Source organism: Octodon degus, unplaced genomic scaffold (assembly GCF_000260255.1).
Source record: "Octodon degus isolate 3935 unplaced genomic scaffold, OctDeg1.0 scaffold00014, whole genome shotgun sequence".
NCBI classification, from domain to species: domain Eukaryota; kingdom Metazoa; phylum Chordata; class Mammalia; order Rodentia; family Octodontidae; genus Octodon; species Octodon degus.
Window position 1 is genome coordinate 9,013,474 of NW_004524590.1, and position 15,497 is coordinate 9,028,970.

Below are 15,497 nucleotides of genomic sequence, written 5' to 3' on the forward strand. Positions count from 1 at the left end.
AAAAAAAAAAAAAAAAGAATATTCCCGTCCTCCCAGCTGGCTCAGGAAATGGCACGCTCACCTCACCGGGTCTTCCTGTGAGCGTGTGTCACTGCCCTCACACAGAACTTTCAAGTCTCAGCAAGCAGAGAGCAACGCTGTTGGAAGGGGGGGCACCTGCTGAGCTACTAAAACCCAAGGAGGCCAGTTGCACCCTTGCCATCCCAGTGACCAGCAGGGACCCCCTGCCCACATCGTAAGCATGTCTTGCATAATTTAGCCTCTTTTTTGGTTAAGCATTACCCACAGCTGCCTGCTAGATGGAAAAATGGCCAACAAATCACAGGGCAGGTATGTGGCAGAGTAGAATTTCTCACTAACCAGCAGGATGTTGACCTTCGTTCTAACCAGCTGGGGGTGGGCAGCCATAAAAGTCACTTGCAGTGGGGATAGGGTTGCAATTCATCGCTCCATCCCGAAGCTACAGGTGCCGGGAAGCAGGGTTTTCTTGGATGATAAAACAATTGAATGTTTATCCAGCCGCCAGATCCTCTAAGCATGCAGTACAGGTCCAGTACAAGGGCTTTTTTTTTTTCTTTACAAAAGCCATGGCTTTTTTTTTTGTTTAGAGGAGCCATTTTTCTTTTCTTTTTTTTTTTTTTAATTAATTAATTTATTTATCCATCTATCCATTTATGTGTGTGTGGCAGCTGAGCCCACCAGGGGGCGGGCTGGCTGACATGTGGTGCTGGGGGATCGAACCGTGGTCCCTGTGCTTCAGCCAAGCTTGTTCCAAGTAGGTGCTTTAGACCACTGAGCCATCTCACCAGCCCCCCAAAAGCCATGTTTTTAAATGTGAAAAGTTTCTTCTGTTTCCCAATGCACTAAAGTGCCCTGTAGATTGCTCAGAAACGAAACAGACTTTAATGTCACTTAATATGTGGAACTTGCTGCTGGGGAGGATTAGGTTATTTAATTCACATACAGGTCCCAGGAGAAGCCTTTAATATGCTTATTGCATACTGGGACCCCAGAACGCTGGCTGCCGTGAGTGAGGCAGGGCAGCCAGTTCAGCATGACAGTGCCTGCTCAGCATGCTAGAGACTTGGCTTGCTCCTCGGCGCCTCTTCCAAAATTATGTGTGATTATGAGTCTTATTTTTAATGCCAAAGTATGATAAGACAAATGAACTGAGGCTGAGCGCAGACGGACCCAGGCAGCTTCAGGGCTGCAGAGCTGGGATGTAGGGACGCAGCATTCCTGAGGCCAGGCACCAAAGTTGTCCATGTGCCCGTTCTTGCCACCTCCTCCCACTAAGTTGAAAGAACTGGAAAATTCTAAATGTAAGTAGGAAATAAAATTGAAAATGGACTTCTTCCTTCTCCTTCATCACTCCAAAGTTTCCTGAGAGCCTGGCCACCCTGGCTAGCTGCTTCCCTGGCTGCCAGCAACCACTCTGCATGTGCCTCTCCTATGATTTCATATGAGTGAAATCATACAGCACGTGCCCATGTTTTCCTGTTTCATGCATGCTGTGCAATGTTTTTGAGATTATTCAGATAACTTCAGTTGTCTTTTCTTTTTCTTTTTTTCTGTACTGGGGATTGAATTCAGGGCCTTGCACTTGCCAGGCAAGAACTTATTGTCCTGAGCTATCTCCCCAGCCCCTGTCTTTTCTATTGCTGGGCAGTTTACTGTGGTGTGAAGGAGGCAGTTTGACCACTCCCCAGCTGCTGGATGTTCAGATAACCTCCAGTTTTGCACTGTCGTTAATCAAGCACTTATTATAAACAAGCATACACAAGGCTTTAAATGAACACTGGCTTTCATTTCTCTTGCATAGACCCGAGGAACGGCATCTCTGAATTATACAAGCATCCTAACCTTGTAGGAACCTGCCTAACTACTGCCCATGCAGTGCCCGAAGCCCAGTTGTTCAGCCTCTTTGCCAACACTTGCTACAGTCAGAAGTCTGGTCTGTGGTGCTCTGGGTGTTCGATGTAGTCTTCTTTTCTGCCTTCATTTTGCTGGACACTCAAGGGAGAAGGGCCAGAGGGTGGGACTCTGTACCCCGTCTTGTGGAAGGCGACAGTTGAAGGGTGATAATTCCATGGATTCAGGTCAGAGTACACACGGAAAACAGTACCTTTTGGAGGAGGAATGTACACTGGATTTATTTCAAAGCTCAGCTAAATGTTCAGGAATGGATCCTAGGGTCCTGAGTATGTTTACTTTATTGAGAAAATGCCAAATTCTCCTCCAATGGGACTGGGCCATTTTTGAACTTGCACGAAAAATGTATGAGAGTTCCCATTCCTCCTCATCCACACTAACACTTGTTATGTTGGTCTTTAATTTTACACTTTTCAGATTGTGTTTTAATAAAATCACTCTTCCCAGAGAAAAGAAAATCAGTAGAAAGGGCCAAGAGAGCAGGTAGGCAGCTTTAATAACAACCTAGGTGTGAAGTATTGAGAGAGAGGTGAAGAACATCTAGCCAATTTTCACATCCACAAACATAGGTGATTGGTCATCTTTTAAAATAATGCCATGGTACAGGGCTCGGTGGCACACTGCTGTAATCCCAGCACCCAGGAGGCTAAGACAGGAGGATCACCGGGAGTTTGGGGGTACCTAATGACTTCAAGTTCAACCTGAACTCTAGACCCTGTCTCAAAAAAACTGATAGATAAATAAATAAAACTGTGCACAAGGGCACAGTTAATTTAATGTACGTTGGCAGAGCTGCTGCTCTTGTCAGGCGCTGCATCAGACCTGGAGGCAGAACTACGAGCAGGGCTACCTCCCTGCAAAATGCCCATAACTTAATGAAGGAGTCACAGAAACTGACCATCATTTCAAGCCCAGTTTCCTTAGAGGTGTTCCTCTTAAGACTCTCACCTCTTGAACCTGTTTATTGGTAGCCTCTTGTAGAATGGGCCACAGCCACGCCAATGAGCAGCCACACAGCCAGCAGGGCCGTGGCTCTGCTGGACAAGAGGAAGTTCGCTGCACGGACTTTGCAAGGACACTGAGCCTAGTGTTTGTCTTGTGGGATCCTACAGGACATGGGGCTGAGTGCTCAGGCTCAGAGTGGGCTCCATCTTCTGCAGGCTCCAGGAGCCCCATGAGTAACTACTCAGAGCAGACTCAAAAAAAGTGTGCTGGTATGAAAGTGGCATGGTTTGGGAAATACGCCCTTCCACCACATGGCTCCCCGCTCACCAGATTTGTCAGGAAGCCAATCAGCTCTCAGCATTCCCGCAGAGAAAAATACTCATTTACTGGGAGAACAGAAAGTAGAGCTTTGGCTGAAGCCACTTTGCCTTCAACAGCAACTTTTTAATCCCTTTGTCTGTTGCATGAAATCAGTTCCCAGAACACAGAGGTTATTAATAACTGTGGGACCTCTTCCCAGTCCCCAGATCAATTGGCAGGCGCCTCTGGTTATTTCCTTCTGGATGTTTCTGTTGTCTCCTCCTTAAAACCCATAGAGATTTTTACCCAGCTTGAAAATTACGCAGCAGCCCATGCAACTCCCAACCTGCCAAACAATCCAGGAGTTGGCCTTGGCCCCTCATGACCCTTCTTGCACTCGGCGGTCTGAGTGCTGGCTGATGTCCCTGCATCCGCCGCAGTGCTACTGCTGTCTCCAGGGAAGTCGTCTCACCCCACCGGCTCCTCCCTGCCAAGTGCGGACCAGAGTGTTAATGGATCCATGGAGCCAGCCCAATTTAGAAGGAGGTCACTTTGAGCTCACTTCTGCTTGTGGTTGGTGGAGCCCCAGACTCAGCTGTAGGCAGTTAGGGAGCAAGACCGAGGCCTTAACTGGGGGAACTTGGGGTGGACACATCGGCTGCAATCAGCAGCTCCTGAGGCACAAGAGCGTCACTAGCACCTGTCTCTCCTCTGTTTGGGGGCCAGCCGATGCCCATGGCTTTACCAGACTAATGCAGGAAACTGCAGCTGTTGCGGTTCTCATGGGCTTCCTAAGCTTCAGATATCCCCCTGGCCACTGGCCATATCACAAGCAATTGTGCCCAGGCACCCTCAACCCAGCTGGGCACAGCGGGATGGCCAGGCCTGGGGTCCACTGCTGCCCCGCCCCCTCCCCCCCGCTGCCAGCGCACCTGGGAATGAAAGCGAGAACACTCCCTTTGGGGGCCGAGTGGGGGGCAGGGCAGCTCCAGCACAGGAGGTGCACACAGGACCACCCAGTGTGGTCCTCACACTGGGCAGTGCACACGGTCTCTTTTTCCATTCTTTTTTAATACTGCAGGCTGGGTAATTTTTAAGTGCAGCACCGGGAGCTGCCGTGGTCAACTGCGTCTCCTCATCGCCCTGCTGCTCCTCCTCTGCTTGTCCCATCAGGCTGCAGCATCATGCCTGTGGTCCTCACACTGGGCAGTGCACACGGTCTCTTTTTCCATTCTTTTTTAATTTCCCGCGTGGGAGTGCACTGTTCTTCTTTCTTTCTTTCTTTCTTTCTTTTTTAGTGCGCTGTTCTTGAAGGTACTGCAATACCAGGTCGATGCGTGTCGCAGACGGAGCAAGCAGCTATTCCACCTCACCACTCCAAAAACTCATTTAATGCATTGTCCTCGGATAGAAAATGTATCAGATATTAAAACGATTAAGAGCAGATGCTTGAGCTTAACCAAAAGGCCAGGAAACAATGCAACACTATTTCTGCTTGACCTAGTGTTTTTTAATTATGGTAACATGTAACTAACATTTACCATGTTAAGCATTTTGAAGTTCAGTGGCATTAAGTGCAGGCGCATTATGGCACCACCATCACCACCCCATTCAGCCGAAGAACTCCAAACTCCCAGGAAAGGCACAGGGCTCCTCCTGTCTCACCTGACCTGGCAGGAATGTCCCCCTCCTTAGAAGCGGCCCTGGACTCCCTGAACACCCACCCTACCCGCCTGTGCCAACAGCAGCGCTGGACTTGACTGACTTGCTAGCCCCCCTTCAGTCCCTGCCAACATAGGTGAATTCCTGGAAGGAAGAAAACAATCCGGTCTTCTTGGTGTGTCCCCAGGGCCAGCCTAGAGGAAGCCTCAGTGCGTGCTGGGAGTCAGAGGAGAGCGCAGCAGAATCTGTGGAATCTGTGCCTGCAGAAGGAAACTGGTCCTGCCCCGAGGCTGGCCCGCCTTCTCGGGGCCTCTCCACTCCCAGGAGGATGGGAAGTGGTTTACCTCATGGGCTGGCTGAGCAGACCCCGGTGTAAAGGAAGGCCAGTTGGTGCTTAACAAATGCGGGGGGGCCCCCTAGGCAAGTGAGTCCCCTAGGCAATTGTGGGGCTAGATATTAGGGTCTGTGAAACTTCCACACCAGGACAATAGGCCCGGGGTCCAGTGCTTGTCTTAAAGTAGTAAAGGAAGGGAGCCATGGCTTGGGGCCAGAACTTGCTTCTGGCTTCTCCCAGTGGGTAAGGGACAGGGGCAGTTAAATTGCTGCAGGGTCCGGGGACACCAGCCATGCTCAAGGATGCAGTGCCGTGGGTCTCAGATCCACCAAGCCCACCCTTGCTCCCTCTCTCTCAGACCCTGGGCAGGGCAGGGTGGCTCACAGTGAGGACAGCACAGTGCATTTAGTCCCTTGAGCCCGGCTCCATCATGCTCGCTTCTCAGGTGGCCCTGGGCGCTGACGGACACTGATTTAATGCCACCCTATGGAAAGCTTTTGCCTGCTTCCTTACTAGACAGGGAAACCAGAGACCTCAGCTCAAAAAGGAAGGCTGCTCCTCTATCCATTAGCCCATTGGTTAGAATATATTTATTAAATAACCATGAGATGGCAGCAGCCACTTTACTGGGGGGTACAACCTGTTTTTTAAAAATATATTTATATGGGTCGGGAAGATGGCTCAGTAGAATAAGTGCTTGCCTGGCAAGCGTAAGAGCCTGAGTTCAATCCTCGGTTCTGCCAAACAAACAAACAAACAAACAAAAATATTTATTTCTGAAGTTTTAGTCAACACATAGTAATTGGACATCTTTACAGGAACAACATAGTACTTTAATGCACACATAACAATCGTCTTAGGATAAGTGGCATGGTTTCATTTCAGACATTGTATCACTTCATTTTGTACAGAGTTGTAGCCAATCCTCTTGTGGCCACCATCCAAACCTCCCCTTGCTGGGTATTCCTGTTCCCAAAGGTACCTTCAGGACTCCCCACCTCCCAAGCCTGGTTTCCAGCTTTCTCTAGGGACTGCTAGGTCTGGTTCATTTTCTGTCACTATGAAAAAATACTGCAGGCTGGGTAATTTTTAAAGTAAGGAGGTTTTATTTCACTCTTGATTTTAGTGCCTAAAAGGGCCAAACCCCCTGGAGCAGGGCCCCCCTTACCTGCTCACTATAGGGAGGAGAAGCAGAGAGGGAGACAGCTGTATCGTTAAAGGTAGGTAGCTTTGATTTGCAACAACATGTTTTTGTGAGAACTGATTTCCTGACACCAGTATTAATCCTGTTGGCTGCTGTCCGCATGCATGACCTAGTTACATTCAGTCAGCTCTTTTCTTTCTTTTTGGGGGGTGGATGGGGAACAGTACAGGGGATTGAACTCAGGGCCTTTGCACTAAACAGTATCTCCAGGCCTTTTTTATTTTTGAGACAGGGTCTCACTAGGCGGCACAGGCTAGGCTCACACTTGCCATCCTTGGGCATGTGCTGCCACACCCAACTTCCCACCTCTTTCACATTCTACCACCTCAGCACCACCACACCCACACCACGCCCTGGGCACGTGGCTCTGGGGAGCGCCCTGCGACCCTGCGCAAGCCCCAGTAGCCAATCACCGTCTTTCATTTGCTGGCTTCCTACATTTCACGGCTGTCTGTGATACATTGCCCACCCCTGCCTCGGGCCTTCGTTTTTCTGGACCAGTGGTCACAAGCCACACTTTCCCCCATATCTTTGCCTGCGGGATGTATCCCTGCTTTGATCCTCTTGGCAGCTTTGAGTAATATTTCACGCAGAAAATAGAGTAAATTCTTATGTTGAATTTGTGGCATTCAATTTGAATTTCCTTCTGATTTAATTTTCTCTTTAAGTATTTTAATTTAATTAACCAGGATTTATGGAGTTTGGATAGTCTCATTTATAAAGTAGCATTCATTTATTTTAGGAATTGGGAAATAATATGAGAGTCTAGAAGGAAACATGACAGTCACACATCCGTTCAGCATTTAAGTAGCTGCTCTTGACATTTTTGTCCTGTGCCTCTACAGGGCCAGTGTAAGGTGACTGAGCCCGGGGTGCTACCTCCTGGGACCCCTGTGGTCTCAGAGGGAGAAGCAAGTTGTCGTGAAGCCAGGCCCCCACATGGTCCCATCTGCACGCAGCTGGCTTGCTTTGTTTCTTTCGCCTTCTGAGCATCAGAGACCCACAATGTCCTTGTTAGTACAGGAAAAATGGTGGCCTCTTTCCTGCCTCCTCGCAGTGATGCTAGCTCTGGCAGAGGCTGCAGTGGGTGGCGCTCGGCAGTTTGGCCTGGGCACCAAGCGTTCCTTGCTCGCTGACAGTGGTGTCTCGCATCTTCCCTTCTGTCTGCTCTTCTCCCCACAGCTGCCGGTTTTCTCTGGGTCTGCACTGGTGGTGCACACCCTGATGCCATTTACAAGCACAACCACAGGTCTGTCCTGCAGAGCCCGAGCGTAACAATGACAGGGGAATGTGGACATCCATGGGCAGGGATGTCCTCCAGGTCACGAGGGATCAGGCGAAGGCAGTCTGCAGTGACTCTCATGCCCATCCAGACTGCTCCCAGGGTCTCTCCTTATTTTCAGTCTTTTGGTGTCCACACCAGGGAGCTGTGAGCTGGGGAAGAGGTGATTTGTCCCTTTTAGGCCACCACACAAACTTACATGATTCACCACCCCAATCTTAGCCAGTGTTGGGGTTTTAGATTCAGAATAGAGTCCAAATGAGGGAAATGTTCACACCAACCATCAAAAATATAATATATATAAAATACATATATATATATATATATATGTATATATATATCCTTTCAACCTTCCACTCCAATAAATTGCAGACAATGTCACAAAGAATCATCAGTGAACAGAGGCACAGCCATTGCTATCTGTGTATACTCTGGCAAGTGCTTTTGAAAAGTAAGTTTGCAGTAAGACTCCAGAACCTTTCAAAAGGGTTGGTACCTTTTGGTCTAGTAATCTTAATTCTGAGACTCTAGCTGAAGGAAAGAATTCTAAGTATAATGGAATTTTTCTGCATGGAATTATCAACTACAGGGTTAGTAATAAAGTCAAAAACAGTAATAAAATCCAGGCATGGTGTTAAACACCTGTAACCCCAGCCCTCAGGAAGCTGAGGCAGGAGGATTGCCCTGAGTTCAAGGCCAGCCTGGGCTACACAGTGAAATCAAGACCAGCCTAACTACACAGCAAGACCTTGTCTCAAAAAATCAGAAACGAAATAAAATGGTAATGAAGCTAGGTACAGTGGTACATACCCTTAATTCTATTTGCTCAGGAGGCTGAGGCAGTAGGATTGTAAGCTGAAGGCCAGCCTGGGCAACTCTGTAAGACCCTGCCTCAGAATGAAAAGTGGGCCAGCCAAATAGCTCAGCAGACTGAAGTGCCTGCTTAGGCAGATGCCACGGCGCAGTAGTTCAATCCCAGGCGCCATGCGGGCCCTGCCCCCAGGGCGCACTGAGACAGCAATTGAGACTGGGGTAGGGGTGTGTGCCTGTAATCAGACTATGAGTGTGATCTATGTAGTGAGAGCCTGTAGACCTATACTAAGGAGAGAGAGAGAGAGAGAGAGAGAGAGAGAGAGAGAGAGAGAGAGAGAGAAACAAACAGAAGTAACTTTGCTAGGCATAGTGGTACATGCCTACAATCTCAGTGCTCTAAGAGGCTCAGGTAAGGAGGACTGCAAGTTTGAACCTAGCCTAGCCAAATTAATGAGACTGTGTAAAAAAATTATCTGTCTGTCTCAGTTACTTTTCACTCGTTGCTGGGACAAAATACCCAAAACCCAAAATTAAGGTAGAAAAGGTTTATTTAGCTCACAGTTTGTGGAGCTTTCAGGCTATACTCGGCTGGCTCCCAGGCAGAGTGGCACGTGGCAGAGGGCAGCAGTTCATGGTGGTGGAAAACAGTGAAGAGCCAAGGGAAGGGCAGCAGCTGTGGCTCCTAGTCAGCCTCTCTCCTTTCCTTATATTGTAAACAAGCTCCCCTGGGCTGGGGGTGTAGAACACACACACCATCCATGCCTTCCTCTTGACAGGATGAGGATGTTCACAAATTAAGAATCCTGGCCCCCTGCTGAGTCACTTAATTAAACTTCTAAACTTCTCAAGTTGACACAATGTATCAACCAGTACTCTATCTATCTATCTATCTATCTATCTATCTATCTATCTATCTATTTTTGTAGGTACAATAAATTTGATTGATTTTATTACACATCTTAGTTTAGAATTACTTTTACATTCCCAGACAAAGAAGTGATACAAATAAATATCAATTGTAAAACTTAGAACCCCTAGTATTGGCATATTCTTTGTCTAAAAGTAGCTAAAGGGGCTGGAGAGATGGCTCAGTGGTCTAAAGCACCTACTTGAAACAAGCTTGGCAAAGCACAGGGACCGCGGTTCGATCCCCAGCACCACATGCCAGCCAGACCCGCCCCCTGGTGGGCTGAGCTGGCCACACACACACACAATAAATAAATGTAATAAAAATAAATAAATATTTAAAAAAAGAAACCCTTTCCTGTTATAAAAAAAAAAAAAAAGTAGCTAAAGAGAAGGTCAACATCAGTAGTAACTGGAATGAGCCATAAAGCCCACTGCCTTCGGCCCCCCTCCAGGGACCACTCCTTTCATAAATAACCTCGAAAGCATTTCATTCAAGAGACAAGGGCAGGGCTGGTGAGATGGCTCCGTGGTCTAAAGCACCTACTTAGAACAAACTTAGCAAAGCACAGGAACCCTGGTTCAATCCCCCAGTACCACATGCCAGCCAGCCCCGCCCCCTGGTGAGCTGAGCTGGCCACACACACACACACACACACACACAAATAAATAAATTAAAAAAAAAAAAAAAAAGACAAGGGCAAGGAGGAAAGAGCCAGATTTTATCTATCTACCTACCTACCTACCTATCTATCTATCTACATCACCACCATCATCTATCTTTCATTTAAGGACCATAAGGAAAAAAAAATGGTCGTAATCTAAACACCAAATGTAGGACAGCAATTCTGTGAACTATATTTGTTAAATGGTTATTATAAGATGGTTAAGTGATTATTACTGAGAAAAAAGAAAACAACTAAACCCAATATTTAATATAAGGTTTGACTATGATGTGTCAAAATAGAAATAATGGTCCGGGGATGTAGCTCAGCCAGGACCTGAGTTTGATTCCTGGTATCAAACAACAACAAAAATAAAAATAAAAAATAATATATTCTTTGAGAGAAGAAAGAAATACTTGACATTTTAATATCATTCAGCTTTGGATAGTAGGACAAAGGTTTATTTATTTATTTTTCTTTCTACTTTGTAGTTTATAAAATGTCTTCTACCCTGTATTTTTTTTTTTTCTTTTTTCAGAACCGGGGATTGAACTCAGGTCCTTGGGCTTTCCAGGCAAGCACTTATTCAACTGAGCCATCTCCCTGGCCCCATTAGTCTTTTCTTTTTTCTTTTTTTGTATTTTTAGGGAAGGGTCTACAGGGTGCTCAGGGTCTCACTACTATATCAGATTTGTACTGCTTCTCCTGTTTACAGCCTCCCAAGTGCTGGGATTATAGGCACATGCCACCACACCCAGTCTCAATCGCTGTCTCAGTGTACCCCGGGGCGAGGCTGGCACGGTAGTCCTGGCAATCGAACCCCCAGCCACTGTGCCTGCATGCAAGTGCTTTAATCCGCTGAGCTATTGGGCCAGCTCCTACCCTGTGTTATTTTGATAATTGAAAAAACACAAGACTAAACCTACTTTTAATGAAAATCAAGAGCAGGCTGTCTGTGTGGTGGGACACTGTTTTCCTGAGAGACCCTGAACAACCAGCAGTTGGAGACTGAGACTCGATCTGACCCGGAGGGTCTCGTGCAGTCGGAGGCAGCAAGTGAGGACGCGAGACACCCCGAGCAGCCAAGGGCTGTGAGGGAGCAGAGAACGGTGCCCACACCCGGGGAGGGCAGGACCACCATTTTATCTCAAAGTGCTCTGGGGCGCAGATTCCAGCAGTAGAACAGCTCCAGGGTGGCACCACAGGAATGGAAGGAGGGGAGGGCTGACCAGGCACAATGGACAGCTGTCAGTTGGACAGCAGCCTGACGGCTGAGAAGCAGAAGATGGAACCTGGACTCCAATCCAGTGAATGCCAAAGGCAGGCCTTAGCCCCAGCTGCCAAGGACAAGGAGCTGCCTGCTGTCTGCAGCAGGACAGGGGCATCGCTCTCCTTCTCCAAAGGCACAAGCAGGCAGGAGGGCTTGGCTGGTAAGGGGACAGGGGGACCCCTTGTCTCCTGCCCTGTGACCTGAAGTGCAAACAGGTGAGCAGCCCGGGGCTGGACAAGGGCATCGCTGCCTGCCCAGCAGCCAGCTGGCCAACAGCCTAGGCTAGCTGCGGACAAGGGCCCTCCGCCTGCCCTGCCACCAGCCTGCGTACAAGGAGTCAGTGGGGCGGCCAAGAGCGGCCCCACACTCAGCAGTGTCCTGCTGCAGGCTTGGCGGGATTACTCAGTACAGATTCCGGCTTTCAGAAGGGAACTGACATTGAACTGGGGGGCCAGAGGAATTTTTTTTTTTTTTTTAATTTATTTATTTATTTATGTGTGTGTGTGTGTGTGGCCAGCTCAGCCCACCAGGGGGCGGGGCTGGCTGGCATGTGGTGCTGGAGGATTGAACCGTGGTCCCTGTGCTTTGCTTAGCTTGTTTGCTCTAAGTAGGTGCTTCAGACCACTGAGCCATCTCACCAGCCCCGGCCAGAGGAATTTTTAAAATAACTTTTTTCTCTATTTTTACTTTTTCAATTTTTATTTTGGGGGGCATGTTACATAGGTTTTAACTTTTATTGGTTTTTTTTTTTTTTTTTTTTTTTTTTTTTTTCTTTTCTGTCCAGTCTCTTTTTCCTTACTGGTCTTTCACAGGTGAATGAACACTGTCTGCACTCTTTCCTTTCGCCTCCAAATTCTTTTGCCTTCTCTTCGATTCTTTCTCTCCTGCCCTCTTCTCTAGCTTCCCGAAATTTGGGTGATCTTCCTTAGCCCTTCAGCCCTGCTTCTGCTACATTTGTCTTGAGCTATGCTCGGTTTTGTCCCCATCCCTCTTAAATTCCCCTTCCACACAGGATAAAATCATTCCTACTGAGGAAAACCACGCATAAAAGTAGTCAAGATGCCGTACTTGTAATCAGGTGTTCACCCTTGTATAATAACACTGATAATCTAGGGTCGCAATGATCCCCACACTCCACGGGGCCGGTAAGAGCACAGTGGTCTAACACGCCTGCTTAGGCAAGCACGCAGGGACCGAGGTTCTATCCTCGGCCCCACGTGCCCCAGGGCGGGCCGAGCTGGCCACAGTATCTAGTTCCCTTAGTCCAGTACCAAGGAACCAGGTGCTAAGCCAGGTAGATTGCAACACATCATTCCTAATAAAGTGGGAAGACAGGATCCTGGGCCAGACACAAAGACACCTAGAGGACAAGTCAGAGGAACAGACATGTGCTAGGGAAGTTTCAGTACCACTGATAAACCTACCTAGATAAGAAAAGGACAGGGCTGGAGAGATGGCTCAGTGGTCTAAAGCACCTACTTGAAACAAGCTTGGCAAAGCACAGGGACCATGGTTCGATCCCCAGCACCACATGCCAGCCAGCCCCGCCCCCTGGTGGGCTGAGCTGGCCACACACACACAATAAATAAATGTAATAAATAAAAATAAATATTAAAAAAAAAGAAAAGGACAAACAAAACCACAGACAACACATTAAAATAAAAAAATAGAAAATGACAAGACACAGAAACCAAGTGCAGTCCCAGACTTGCAGCCCACCATGGACAAACATGGGGGACAAGATGGAGGAAAACAGAAGCTATCCACCTCAACTAACTGGGATGACATTAGAAGAAATAAAAAATGTGCATGGAGGCACATTGCATGCAGGCTTCGAGGCCTGACCGCTCACACCCACCCTCCGCCCTCATTCTGGCCTCCCTTCCACTTTGTTTTCCACCCCAGGCCCCTTGCACTGACTGGAGCTCCTGCCTGGAATGCTGTCCCTGCTGCTCCCAGTTAGCGCACGGAGCCTTTGGACCTCTCCTCGTCTTCCCAAACTCTTTAACCAGGTTATAATCTATTTGATTTTTTTTTTTTTTTTGCTTTTTCTTCATCGAGTGCTCACCACTAGAATTAGATAACTACCTGCCTATTATGTCTTAATGTCCAGCACTTCTGTTAGACCACAGGAACCTAGTAAGATCATTTACCTACCATCCCCAGCAGCACAATGGCTCTGGCCAAGAGCAAGTGCTCAAGATGAATAAATAAATAAATAAATAAATAAATAAATAAATAAATAAAAATGATGGATATTCCTTTTTGTCAGAGGGCAGGGGCTGTGGCCTGCTTTTCCTACCTACTCCCTGAAGCTGCAAAGTCCCATGTGCTCACGTGGCCCTGGAGATAGCTAGTGTAAAGCAACTGGTTTGTTTATGCATGTGTGCATCTGACACACATTTACTGGAAGTCTGCTACACACCAGGCACTCTGTGCCATATACAGGGTATTTGGAAATCCCACCCTCATGGGATTCTATTGTATGTTATACCCTGAGGGGACAGGCAGCAAGCAAATAAATAGGAAACTGCAGGGAGCTGGTGGCACTGCCTGCATACGTTTTGCGAGGAATGTAGGTGGAGCTCTCTGTTAACTACAGTGGTTTGGGAAGAGCTTTAGATGCTGAGCAGAAACCTGTTCCGCATAGCTGAGTCACATGGCAAACTGGTAGAGGAGTAAGCCAGATCAAATAAATACAGACGCCCAGGCCATTCTGAGTTTCAGATGAACATTAAATACTTTTTAAAGATAAATATGTCTCAAATATTGCATGCGATGCTTATGCTAAAAATTCTTCATTGATGATTTGAAATTTAAATATTTGTATTGACTTATTTCACTTGTTTCAATAAGAACAACTGACTAATTTAAAGGTGAATTTTTAGGATAAATTAACAGGAAGAATTGTTTTTTGGTGGAACTGAGGATTGAACTCAGGCCCGTGTGCTTGCCAGGCAAGCACTTCTTCTACTGAGCCATCTCCCCGGCCCCAGGAAGCATTATGTAAGGACACTAACCTAAATGTAAAGGTAAAGCTAAAGAACTATCTCCAAATAAACACCCTCTCTGGCACCCAACCGAGACTCACAACCCAGCTTAGCCTCCCCTCCTTGCTCAAGTGCATGTATCTCTGATGGTTCCCGTGGATGTCTTAGGAAACTGTTGTTGATCAGTGACTTAAAACCACGGGAAGCTGTCCTCTCACAGTTCTGCAGCCTAGAAGTTGCAGACCAAGGTAACAGCAGGGCCATGTTCTCTCTGCAGACTCTAAGGGAGCTATAATCCTGCTCTGTGTAGCTCCTAGGAGCCACAGGTTCCTTAGATTATGACAGGATAGCTCCACTCTCCTGACCCCATTGCCTTATAACGACCTTCTGTCTTGTCTGTGTTCCAATGACACTAGCCCTTCCAGGAGAGCACACTCCAACTTTCCAGACCTCATCTTAACTTGAGTATCTCTGCAAAACCTATTTCTAAAGGCAACAGATTCAGGCTGGCACAATGGCTCAGAGGATTAAGCACCTGCTAGGCAAGCCCAAGGACCAAGGTTCGATCCCCACCACCACATGCTGCGCTAGCCCCGCCCCTGGGTGTGTGTGGTGAGCCAGCAACCAAGTCTGGGCATGGCGCACGCCTGTAATCCCAGCGTTGGGGAGGCTGGAAACAGGAGGATCACTACAAGTCTGAGCTGCATAGTGAGACCCTGTACCAAAAAAAGGGGACACATTCATAGATTCTGGGGATTAAGACTTCAATTTAGCTTTCACAGGACACAATTCAACCTGCAACAATTGGCCTGAAGGACTCCAAACCATCCTGAGTTTTATTTTTATTATTGTTTTAGTAACTTAAAAATTGCTTTGCAACTTACATATAGTAAATAACTACTAAGTATATAGTAACCAGCTAATAGTTACTTCCTACTTCTGTACACACCCAGGAAACCATTCCTCAGATTAGGATCCCAGAAAGCTATGTCATGACATTGGCTGTGGCATTTGAGAAATTCCCAATCCCCCTGTTACTTCCGACATTTGAAAATCTGTAGGTCCCCAAAGCAGCTTTCTATTAAAATAACTAATGAGAATCTTTCCTAGAACTTGCTGGAAACTATTACATTCATGGTTGTGGTTAATTACAGGGAAAGAATACGGATGAAGTTCAGCCAAGTGAAGAGACAC

The 15,497-nt window shown here is 47.3% G+C and overlaps 1 non-coding gene across 1 annotated transcript; it reads right to left on the reverse strand.

The window, feature by feature from the left end:
• Positions 1–4,469: 4,469 nt before the first annotated feature.
• On the reverse strand, positions 4,470–4,656 carry LOC111815314. Its single transcript, XR_002820023.1, has one exon. It is a non-coding gene; the product is annotated as a U2 spliceosomal RNA (small nuclear RNA).
• Between the last annotated feature and the right edge of the window lie 10,841 nt (positions 4,657–15,497).